This window comes from Podarcis cretensis (assembly GCF_951804945.1).
Source record: "Podarcis cretensis genome assembly, chromosome: 9".
NCBI classification, from domain to species: Eukaryota; Metazoa; Chordata; class Lepidosauria; order Squamata; family Lacertidae; genus Podarcis; species Podarcis cretensis.
In genome coordinates, this window is record NC_137178.1 from 37,235,257 (window position 1) to 37,248,421 (window position 13,165).

Consider the following 13,165-nt stretch of genomic DNA (forward strand, 5'->3'; position numbering starts at 1 on the left):
TAAAATTTCCAAAGTGAAACATGAACAATTCGTTATTATTTTACCCCTGGTTTCCAAGAAATCAGCTATGAATCTGACTCATGGCTGGCTCCTGTGATCCACTTCAAAGCCATAAATAGGATGAGCACTCGACATGCACTTGAACTCCTTTCGGCATAAACACTCCGGGCTTGGACACTCTTGTTGTTACTGCCCATTTTGTTACTGACACAACCCCCGTTGTTCAACGCAGACACTGCTCTTTGGCATTTCACTTTCTCCCCTTCTTCAAAGGTGTAACGGAACTTAAAACAAATAAATTTAATGGAAAGCAGGCAGGGAGTTAAAACAGAAGGAAATTTAGTCAGGTTATGCACTGTATCACAATGGACTTGTTCAGCTATGGGTGTCATAACTGGTTGGCATCCATCCGTCTCGGGAGACAATGGAGGAGTGCGCCTTGAATCTCAAAACCTCAGTATACTCAAACATAATTACTCACAGAGCCAGTGATTAGAGTGTTGGGCTAAAACCTGGGAAACCAGGGTTTAAATCCCTGCTCAGGCATTAAACACACTAAGTGACAAGTCACAGTCTCCCACCCTAACCTACTTCACAGGGTGGTTGTGAGGATAAAACAGGGAGGAAGAGATCCATGTATGTCACCTTGTGCTCCTTGGAGGATAGGGGTGAGATAAATGCAACGAATGAATAAATATTATAATTTAGCTAGGTTGCCCTCTTAAACAGACTTACTGGAGCAGGGGTGGCTAGCCTTTATGGGCTCACTCTTGGCCAACCTTCTGGGGATTGCATTCCGGCAATGAGTATGGGCAAAAGTAGATGTGACCACCTCACACTCTTACATGAACACACAGACCCCCTCCATGCTGATCAACTGAGGAGAGGAGTTTATTCCCTCCTCTCTGCTCATCAGATGGTCAACATGATGGCTGTTGTTGCTTAGTCGTTTAGTCATGTCCGACTCTTCATGTCCCCATGACCAGAGCACGTCAGGCACTCCTGTCTTCCACTGCCTCTCACAGTTTGGTCAAACTCATGCTGGTAGCTTCGAGAACACTGTCCAACCATCTCCTCCTCTGTCGTCCCCTTCTCCTTTGCCCTCAATCTTTCCCAACATCAGGGTCTTTTCCAGGGAGTCTCCTCTTCTCATGAGGTGGCCAAAGTATTGGAGCCTCAGCTTCAGGATCTGTCCTTCCAGTGACCTGATGGCTAAGGTAAAGGTAAAGGTAAAGGTACCCCTGCCCGTAAGGGCCAGTCTTGACAGACTCTGGGGTTGTGCGCCCATCTCACTTAAGAGGCCAGGGGCCAGCGCTGTCCGGAGACACTTCCGGGTCACGTGGCCAGCGTGACATCGCTGCTCTGGCAAGCCAGAGCCGCACACGGAAACGCCGTTTACCTTCCTGCTGGTAAGCGGTCCCTATTTATCTACTTGCACCCGGAGGTGCTTTCAAACTGCTAGGTTGGCAGGCGCTGGGACCGAACGACGGGAGCGCACCCCGCCACAGGGATTCGAACCGCCGACCTTTCGATCGGCAAGCCCTAGGCGCTGAGGCTTTAACCCACAGCGCCACCTGCGTCCGACCTGATGGCTAGGGAGGGGCAATTTGCATTCCCATCAGGGTCCCATGCTCTGCCTTTCCCAGAGCTGGCAGCTTTGTTTATTTTTTTGCTCCCATCCAAATCAGTGAGGACTTGAAAGACCAATACTACTACTAATAATAATTTTAAAAATTGCTGGGGGTCCAGATGGGACCCCAAAAGTGAGGTCTAACCACCTCTGTGCTACAGGGTCAGCTTGGATTAAGTGAGGCATACTTCAGTGTAAACATACATAGTAATGTGCTGGTAGCTTCGAGAACACTGTCCAACCATCTCCTCCTCTGTCGTCCCCTTCTCCTTTGCCCTCAATCTTTCCCAACATCAGGGTCTTTTCCAGGGAGTCTCCTCTTCTCATGAGGTGGCCAAAGTATTGGAGCCTCAGCTTCAGGATCTGTCCTTCCAGTGACCTGATGGCTAAGGTAAAGGTAAAGGTAAAGGTACCCCTGCCCGTACGGGCCAGTCTTGACAGACTCTGGGGTTGTGCGCCCATCTCACTTAAGAGGCCAGGGGCCAGCGCTGTCCGGAGACACTTCCGGGTCACGTGGCCAAGGAGTGAATTTGAGATTACAGTTCTCTCAGCCTGCAATGTTTTTCCACATTTCCTCCAACTATCGATGAAAACTGCTCCAGGTTTTCCACATCATTAATATTAGAATTCTTTGCTAGACATCTACCCAAATATGGGGACCAACATTTATCCCTTTCTTTAGATTTAATTTAAAATGCAAAGGGCTCGATAAATATTGCAGAAAGCACTTCACACCTGTCCCTTGTACTTCAATTAGCATTTTAAGGTCAGAATTATTCCCATTTACTGTGATGTTTGTCCTCAGTTTTGAGTACATTCCTCTTAGCATTTTTAAAAAATCTGATATCAAGTATCTGAAATGTTTTGAATAAATGGTCCCACTATATGCCTACAAATACAGGCTGCTTCTGTTTTCTTATTATGACATACAATATCTCTTCAGTGCTTTTCTATTGTTGTCTGATAAGTGATCACTGTGAATATAACTATTGTTTTATTCAGACTTTTAGCCCATGAAGCTGTGAAAAATGTCTAGTCTTGGTTTAGGAGAAAGATGAGGTTATATGAAGAGAACAGAGATAGCTTCTGCTTCTCTCTGTGTGTTTGTGTGTAAACACTATTCTGGCATTATTCTACTGGTCTGTTAACATCACAGTTTTGGCATACTAATTAATAATGACGAGTATTTAGCTCACACAATACATCTATAAAGGCTTTCTAGAATTCAGCTGGTATCCCATCTAATCCTGGATATTGTGTACACGTTAGGGATTGTATGCACATTTTAACTTCTTGCAGAGAAAAGCGGGCAGAGCATGCTGTGCCCTGGTATGTTAATTTTGGTATGTTAGTTTCATCACATTTCCCCTGCTCCCGTCTCCGCCTCTGTGAGTCATATAGTTCATTATATCTTACAAAGACCTTGATTGCTTCATAATTGTTATATATCTTCTTTGAACCTGCATGCAGATCAGAGAAACTACTCGTTTGAACTGAGCTTCTTTTAACTTCTACCAAGTAACTCATTGGCTTTATTATGCAAGAATTATTATATACTGTAGCTATAATAAATCTGTCCTAATATATCTCAGTTCTGGAGCTAGGCTGGTCAAGGCCACACAGCAGGGACCACTACATGCTCAGGTTCCAAAATGTAGTAACATCATGCAGTAACAAGGGGAGTCCAAAAGGAAAGCCAAGGTGAAGCCAAGGACAAGAGAATCACCCCAACCCCAAGTCAAATATAATCCAGAAGCCGAGTCAAGGTCTAGAAATCAGCAGAAGGCTGATTTCATTCATTCAGAAGGCAGGCAGGATTGTCATGTTTCAGTAGCAAAGAACTGAAAGGCATATTTTGTTCTAGCAATTATCAGATTTCGGTTAAGATAACCTGGTCTTCCAGATCCTGCTGATAACCAGCAGCAGAGGCTGAAGCCTGCTCTCCAAGGAACCTTTACTGTTGATGAGAGCAGTTACACCCAAGGACTCCTTTATTCTCAAGTAACTTCTGGGGACCTTGGGTTTCCTGGTGTGCACTCCTTCACTAACCAGTTTCCTGAGCCTGGACCTTCTGGTGCTGAAACTCTAGAAGACTGGGAGACGCTTCACCTTCCTCCACATTGACTCAGATCAGGCCTCCAATGCCACAGGTGAATCAGGAACACAGCCCAATGGTCCTTTCAGGACAACCCTTGGAGGCAGGCCTGGTGAGGACTCTCGCTGGACACCAGGGTCTTATGGATCTGTGCTGCAGTTGGGGTGCTCTGTCTGCTCTCCTAGGTCTCCAGGCTTTGGAAGGTCTTGCTTGTCAGAAGCTATGGCTCAGTCAGTAGAGCATGAGACTCTTAATCTCAGGGTTGTGGGTTTGAGCCCTATGTTGGGCAAAAGATTCCTTCATTGCAGGGGCTTGGATTAGATGACCCTTGCAGTTCCTTCAAACTCTATAATTCTATGATTCTAAGAAGAGAGGTTGCCCAGGGTCAGGCCAGGACTTGGTATGACAATATCCTTTAGGTTAAATGAAGGACATTGTGAGGTTCAGTAGTGATGCCTTTTAGGCATGTGTAGGAAAGTGAGCTGTGTCAGAGAGGTTGGAAGAGGAGGCAGATGAGCAATTTAGATCAGCAAAAATGGATCTCCAGCAATGGAGAAATGGTTCACTCTTCCCTTCTATATCATTGCTTTTCCCTTCAGCACTGCTTTTCCAATCAAACTGGCTGTCTCCTGACAATGCAATACAGTACAAAAAAGAGCCAGTCACATATCTCCTGTGCCACATCTATTTGGACTCAGTTCTTCATATCTGCAGTTATTAGAAACACAAATAACTTTTGAAACAAATATATGAAACAAGCAAACAAAAATTAAGTGGGTTTTTAAAAAAACACAACTAGAAAGACTTTGCAGGTCCAAAATTTATCCAAGGTGTTATAAGATGGGAGGTGTTGCCAGCAACACATGCAGTAGCTGAGCCATTGAATTACTCGGTCCTTGAAAGCACTGATGACATAGGACTTATCCACACTTACCTTTTGCTCTGTGCTTTCCAGGTACAGGCCTACACTTTCAAGATCTGTGTCCAGGTGCTCTTTTCTTTTTTTTCCCCAGAGCTTCTCCTTCGAAAACTCACTATTTGAAGTGCAACAAATGGCAGTTCAGGTGTTCTGCAGATGACAAATGGCCATTCAGTGATAAAGTGTGGGGTTTTCTGCAGAAAGCGCCAGAGGAGAGAAAGAGCACTCAGACATGGAACTTGAAAGCATAGACAGTGCCTGGAAAGTGCGGAGGAAAGGATAAGTACATTTCTTTATAGTGAGAAATCCTTGAGGCACATGCCTTGAACTGTAAGAGGAGGAGTTCAATTTCTGCAACAGCCAAACCTACAGCTTTCAGTGGTGCATATAGGTGTGCACAGCACATTTCATTGGGGGTGCACCCAGTGATTTTTTTTTAAAAGGGTGAGCATTTATGGAATACATACCCATACTTAATCATAAAGGACATTTGTATTCATCAGACAAAAGAAACTGACAACAAAAAGTTGTCATTTTTGACAACTGACAAAAGTTGTCATTTTTTAAATTAACAACTAAACTTAACTTCAAATATGCAAACTTTTTTAAAAAAATGTGAAACCAAATACTGTACCAAATTTTGCTATAGTAATAACCAGGCGATACAAAGATACCATCAGTTTTCATGATCTTCATCTTTAACCATTACCTCACCCAAATTAAACAAAGCAGGTTAAGGTTCCTTCATTTCCCTGTCCTAGAGAGCAAGGCCTTTTGCTTGCAAGTGTGAGCAAAAGGTGGCGAGCAGAGCAACTGAGAGGGCAGAGATGCCACGCTGTACTCTCTTGTGCTTGCCATGACCCCCATTTAAAAACTAAAATAAAATTAGGGTGCGCCACACCTGTGGTGGTGCATAACTTACTGTAGCATAGTACAGTAAAGCCTTTCTGTACCATTGAGTATGTCAGCCAAAGTTCATATGATCTTTTTGTTCAGCATAAGCTGCTCATTGTTTCACCTAAGTTAATGTGCCAGCTGGTCTTGATCATCGGTTCTAATAGCTAACTTTTACATTTTTCTAATGGAACAACAACACACACAGCAGAAAAGGCATTTTCCCCCCTATGCCATGAGACTTTACGACTTTGTTATTTTGTCTATCAGGGCAAATGCTAACAAGTAGTTTATGTTGTGCCTAGAGAGCTTATGGCTGCCAGTCAAACACAGAGAAAATGCAAGGCTGGGAAAGAAAGGCAATATTATCTTAGACAAGTTAAAACCTGGCATTTTACCATCACATGTGTAGGTATTGCTACTGCATTGCTACTGTATTTCTGACGGTTTATCTAAGGTTACTGTTTACTGACTGGGTTCCATTTGTGAATCACTTCCCACAAAGTATCTCATAATCTAAAAATTGACATTAAAAACAATTCCATATACTGTACACAAAGAACTCAAATCAATTCTATATTTTAAAACAATGTCAAAGCCAATGAAGATACAGATTAGGATAAAGATGTCCACTGATGAGGTTGTTGAAAAAGGAACGTCTTAATAGGCATTTAAAATGCAACAAAGACAGTCTCTGTCCAGTGCATAATGGGAGGTCATTCCAAAGGGTAGGTGCCACCATACTAAAGGTCTGATTCCTATATAATGGAGCTCCTGACAAGAGTGATTCCTTGAGTTTTTAAGGGGTGAATTGTGCTCCAGAACCAACCCCTTGAACTTAGCATGAAAGCTAATGCAGTTCTTTCACCAACAGTGTAGCATGGTGCTGAACGTCTGCGCCATGGAGCAATCAAGCATCACAGTAATCCAACTTGGAGGTTACCAGCACATGGCAACAGCGGCCAGGCTATCCTGGTTCAGAAAAAGCTATAGCTGTCTTACCAGACACTGAGTCCACCTGGGTCTTCCATTTCAGAGGTGAATCTCCAAGCAACCCCAGGCTACGAACCTGTTCCTTCAAAGAGAGTAAAGGTAAAAAGGTAAAGGATCTCTGAATGGTTAAGTCCAGTCAAAGGTGACTATGGGGCGCAGTGCTCTTCTCACTTTCAGGCTGAGGGAGGTGGTTTTTGTCCACAAACAGCTTTCTGGGTCATGTGGCCAGCATGACTAAACCGCTTCTGGTGCAATGGAACACCGTGACGAAACCAGAGTGCACGGAAATGCCACTTACCTTCCCACCACAGCAGTCCCTATTTATCTACTTGCACTGGCGTGCTTTCAAACTGCTAGGTTGTGAGGAGCTGGGACAGAGCAACAGGAGCTCACTCCGTCATGGGGGTTCGAACCACTGACCTTCTGATCGGCAAGCCCAAGAGGCTCAGTGGTTTAAACCACAGCGCCACCCGCCCTCCTGTTCAAAGAGAGTAGGACCCCATCCAAAACAGGCAAATGGCTAGTTGGCCAGATTTGGGAACCTCCTCACTCACAGTGCCTCTATCTTGCCAGGATCCCGACTTAGTCTGTTGGCCCCCTTGCAGCTTAGTACTGAGCACAGGGGCTGGTCCAGGGCTTGCATGGCCTCTCCTGATTTGGTTGTTACAGTGAAACAGAACTTTAGCAACATGACATCATTATGTACTCCTGAATTCTTCTCTGATCCTGAATTATCTAAAGTCGTGCTCAGGTGTTATAAGCCCAGTGCTTTTTTTTTTCCCTGGGGAGACGCAGGGGTACGCATACCCCTAAACATTTTGTGAATCTAAGTTTGGCCTCATTGAGGGGCAGTATTTCAATATGAGTAGGGAAATAAGTCCAACACACAAGAAGCAAATCACCCCCCCCCCAATTTATATGTACAACACAAATGTTAGCAGGTTGGAGGGAGACTTTGTGCACACAGCTGAACATGCTAAAGCAGTGGTCAGCAAACTTTTTCAGCGGGGGGCTGGTCCACTGTCCCTCAGACCTTGTGGGGGGCCAGACTATATTTTTTGGGGGGGAAATGAGGCAAGAGTACCACAAGCCCCACTGGCTGCTTATCTGTGTCTTGCGAGCTGCAGGAGCTGGTGGCAGAGGGACAACGAGCGGCGTGCGAAAGGGCTCCGGAGAGAGGCTGCTTAAAATGGCAGCCGCTCAAGCGTTGCTGCTGCTGGCACCAACAAAGCCCAGCCCCCTTCCTCCTCTAGGCAGGGCGGGGAGAAGCCAGGAGGAGGGAGGAGGCGGCGCCGGCGCTGTGTGAGGGAGAGGGAAAGAACACGTGCACTGGCAATCCATGCGGCGATTCCCGGACCGTCTGTGGACCGGATCCAGAAGGTAATTGGGCATGATCCGGCCCACAGGCATTAGTTTGCCTACCCATGTGCTAAAGCCTCCACACGTTCTGGTATGCGTGGAAGCAGTGCCAGATTAAACCCCATGGAAGCCTGTCCATCCTCTCCAGTCATCTGCATCGTGAATGTTTGTTTCTTTTCTTCCGTCTTTTCAGGGTTTTAAGCTATTTTTCTTTTACATATTGGTGCAGATAAAATAGTTCTGGCTGTTTGTGGGAGTTTTGCCTTTCCCTAAAATTATATAAATTAAATGAGACTGCCTGCCTTTTGAGGTAATTGGATTAACTCGGACATTTTCAATGCCTACTTCAAGGCAGTACAAATGGTCTGAAATCAAATGAGGTTAAAAAGTCCCCTATAAACTATGACTGCTGTTACAAAACTTAATTAAGACAGAACAGCAGGCGGTTCAAGTGTGAAAGCACAGTGCACATTTTTTCCTTTCTTAAAAAAAAAAATTATTAAAAAAAATGCCAGCATGGGAAAATAGCTCTGATGTCATTAAAGCTAATTGGAAGTGGTGTGTGTATTAAATGATGATGTAATTAATGGGCTAATGAATAGCATATTAAGATTGTTATTAGCAATGAAATTTGAAACGTACATGAAGAACCAGTTAAGGTTATCATATCATTAGAGCCATTACAAAAATCTCCTCACATTATGGTGCATTTTATCAGCTGATAATACTGGACTGCAACTGAGCAGGAGTAATAAAATCTTCTGCTCTTTCACCCTCTCACTTAGAGCAAATTACGTGATAATTGCCATATATTAGTTGTGTGCTCAGGTAAATTGGCCATTCTAATGTTATAGTACAACTTGCCTAAGAAGTATTTTTTAAAGGTAATGTCAGAGCTGGAGTGGGACAAGGGCTCGCACCATTACATTTCCATGCTAGTGACAACAGACTCAGGGGGATTTTAAAATGTGTGTGCAATCGTGGGTTCAAGCTACAGGGGATTGCCAGCTGGCGGTGACTTCCTTCGCATAAACCCATGTGAGAAATCACTTGTTTTCCTCATGTAATACCCAATAGCTCTAATAAGCTGCTCGACTAATCATTTCGCAGCACTGTTTTACAGCTCTGTTAAAAGTCTCTTAAGAGCTGCCACTTAACAAGTGTTCCGTATGTGTGAGCAGCAAATATCTCCGCTGAAAGAAATCGAGCCTACTTACATGCATAACCAAAAATCTTTTTTAAAAGAAAGAAAGAAAAGACAGAAATTGCCCTGCCCTAAGTAGGTTTGGGTCTGATTAGTTTTCCAGGGTCTCCTAGCAGGTAACAGATGGTGCACGGTTGGCTCTAATTTTGGGGGAAATTAATCTCTGCCTGGCACGTTGCCACTGTTCTAGCACATAGAAAAAGCTTCTGAGATGTAGAAAGCTGGCTGAAACTTCCAAGGGCAAAATCCCAACATGAAGGCACGTACATTTTCCAAGAATATACCTGTTAAAGCCAGCTGATGATGGGCTACGGATCTGATGCTTCACGATTTGAATAATTACAGAGGTGCATTTGCAAAAACAGTTTCAAGAATCTTCAGATCTGCACCTACTGGAAATAGCCTGACACCGGCTAGGACCAGATAACTTGGCTGATTTTTCCTCTGACCTATTACTAAATCAATAGCAGGTTATCTGTGAAGTTTCATGGGATAAGGGTTACAAAAACTAAAGCTCCCTTTAGAAAGGAACTAATGAGTGTCAGTCAATGAAAGAGAGCAGCTTACTTTCTGATTGGTGAGGAATGCAAGTCAATATCCCAGTGAAAAGGCTGCTTCATGTACCGTGATTCCCTTGGCAATTTGTCTGTGTCTAGTTAAGATGTTCAGCAGCTATTAATCAGCTACGACATGTTTCAATGCTTGAATTAAAAAAACCAAAACCCTTAAAGTCAGAACACTTTTAAAGCATAAACTTTCCCCGACTTTTAAATAATCCACTTCTATTCCTTTTCATGTCTCTGTTTGACTTTGCAATAATGTTCTTACTTTTTTCCAGGAAAGCCACACAATTTCTCTTGGGTTCCTAGTGATTGGTGTCAAAGGTCCAGAGAAAACCATTTAAGTTGATTGTGGCTTTTGAATGCAAATATTTCTAAAGCTTAAAAGATATAACCTGCGTATCTACAAACTGGCCCTGATAACAACAGGGGTCATCTTATACCCTCCAACATTTTTTCCGATAAAAAAGGGACTTCCCATTCCATAATGATAATTTTACTATTTATACCCCCCACATCTTTCTGGATTGCCCCAGCCTCTCCAGGCAGCTTCAAACATATATATAAATACTAAAACATTAATCATTAAAAAAAAAACCTTCCCTGTACAGGGTGGCCTTCTGACAGCTCAGGAGTCGAATAACTCCATACCCTCCAAAGTTTCTCCAGTGAAAATAGGGATGTCTTAAGGAAAAGCAGGACATTCCACGATCAAATAAGAAAATGGGATGCCTTTTCTAAATCAGGGACATCCCTGGAAAATAGGGAGAATTGGAGGGTCTGTCATCTGCTCTTAACCTTCCCTGATGTTCTTACCCTTGCATGGTGCTCGGGGTTCCAGCACCCCTTCACAAGCACACAATGTCATCTTGATAACCCCAAGGCAATGGCTTTGCATATTTAATTATTAGTTTTCCTCATTTTAATAATCTAGCCTTAAAAGAGCTTTCATCTCCTTAAACTGTAAGGATAGCAGCTGCTGGAAAAAGGCACACATGCCATGTAAAGCTTCAGAAAGGCTTAGTAGGCCTTATGGACAAAACTGACAAAGGAGGTAAAAATACAGATACTTGGTTTTATCAATTAGCATAAAAGCCCCAGTGAAGCAATGGAAGAAGTTAGTCACAACTACCCGAAGCACCATTTCTTTCAGTGGGATTGGGCACTATGACTCAGTATAGTTGGACTAGGATATTTTTTTTGGGGGGGGGAGGGAACAGAGATATAAATATAGTAACATTTAAATTAATGGTGTCATACACATGGAATATTTATCCATTTGATATCAGTGCTAAAGTCCCCATTTTACCAGCTAGCAAGAAAGGAAAGCAAATTCCTGAATATCTGTTATCTGTACTGATTATAGCTTCACTAAGGCTGCATACACACTAACATGTTTGTAGTAAAAAAATGTATTTTTTTCTCAATCTGGAATGGTGCGTGCTCAGTCAGCATGCTGCTTTCAAGCTCCATTGATTCTTCCACAAGGCTGTGTGTGGTTACTGGACACACATTTGAAAAGCCTTCCCCCGAGTAGGTCATCTATGCTTCCCCACCCTGAACATGCCCTGGTGAATGAAGTAAGGTGGAGTGGTTATGATCATTGCATTCCCACACCCACAACATCATTGGCTACAATACTCCCATTGCCAAGACTACCTACATCTGTTTTTGAACAAGCACTGTGTGGGGTAATGCAGAATCCATCTCCAATGTGCTTTTATTTTTGAAATGAAATCAGTTTCCCAAGAAGTGCTTTTCAGGGCAAAACATATCTAGATTATAGGCTGGGGGAGAGTACACAGTCTCTCCATTGATTCTCAAATAAAATATTGTCTCTGCCAAGTCTTCATACAGCTGTATGTTGATTAAGCCAAAAGTCATTCTTTCCACAACATACTGCATGCTAGGCCAAGAAAATCATCAGCAAAATTGCTCATTCACTCTTCCTTTAATTTATAGAGATTTCTTTTAAAACAGCAAGTGTTTCCAATTTTTCTGTTTCATTTTTCCTTTATCAGGTAATCTGATAGATACACTCTATAGCATTATATCCACACTGGAAAGTTTTAACATCTGATTTTGGATATCTCCCTATCACTTTTGTTTGTAATGAAAAAAGTTTAATTAACTGTTGACTAATTTTGCATCATTTTTTTTTTCTTTTTTTTAATGCAACCACATCATATTTACTTCACAGCTACTCATTTTTTCTGTGGTCATGGTCTTGCTTCTCATTCTTAATAAACTTCTTAATATCTGTGCTACACTCAAAGATGATATTCCCCCTTTGTGTGTAGACCAGAGGTTTTCAACCTTTTTTGAGTCCGTGGCTCCCTTGACCAACTACATTCTTTCCACGGCTCCCCTGTGGGGAAATGCACTCTGAGCACCAGAAGCTCAGTTATGTCACCCCTTGCCTCTCCTCTCCTCTATTTAATAAAACAATTTGGTCGTCTTTATGGAGAAACATTGCTCAGACTTGACACTAGTCGGAAATGATGATTATTGCCAAAAGCGGGAGGGCAAGGAGTTGAGAAACATTCAGGACTGAGCAGTGGCTCTTCTGCCACTCCTTTTTTATTAAAACATCTGCAGGTTTTCTCCTGTCTGGAGAGGGCCTCTGAGAGAAATTTCATCACAGGGTACAAAGTGTCTTTTGGTACCCTTCCTTTCTCCATTAATCATCCTTTTTATACTGCAATGCAAATCAGATCACCGGAAGACATTAGTATTAATAAAAAGAAAGGTAGATCAACTTTCTGGTTACTTTGAATCAGTGCAAATATTAACTATCTCCTTAGGAGAGTTGTATGGAAAAGATAATTTTACCAGATGTAGTCTGTTATTCATCTGTTCATGAGATAATAACGGTGGCAATGAACTGCTTTGCCCTCCTCTGCTTGTAGGTGGGCAGCTGCCAGTGCCAACACCCAGAAGAGGAAGTAGATGGGGGAAAGAAGCAATATGGTGTTTTATGTAGGCTTACACAAAATGTAAATGCTAGTCTTCATGCAATATAGGTCCTAGGAAATTTCTGGCTCCCCTACTTTGGCTCCCAGGCTCCCCTTTTTACTCTAGGCAGGGGTATGATATATCCCCTGCACTCCCTTCTCTTGGGCCCTGGGTGTGGAAGAGAAGAAAGGTGTGTCTATTTTTAGCCTAGTGCCCTTTGAGCTTAGTTCTCTGATAAAAGCTGATATTGACCATGGTAGAAATGCAAGCACTCCCTTGAGATAAACATAACAACAACAAAATCAATTTCTTAAATGTGCATCCACTTTGCAAACTAGCCTTAAATTGTTGTAAATTGGGTGACACTGACTTCATTTTCTCTTATAATATAATATGACCACATTTTATTTAACAATTATGTTGGTTGGTAAATTCAGGTTAGCATTTAATTCAGGTTAGTGTTCGCTTCTTGTAAACTATTGAGTTTGTTTGCCATTGCACTTAAATTACTAAATTGTAATTTAGTTGCTCATTAGTGATGGTAATTGTCTATATC

At 42.7% G+C, this 13,165-nt stretch overlaps 1 long non-coding RNA gene across 2 annotated transcripts in view; it reads right to left on the minus strand.

Moving 5' to 3' along the window:
* LOC307223520 overlaps positions 1-13,165 on the minus strand; it is a 41,225-nt gene that overhangs the window by 15,795 nt on the left and 12,265 nt on the right. The gene's annotated exons all lie outside the window — the stretch shown is intronic.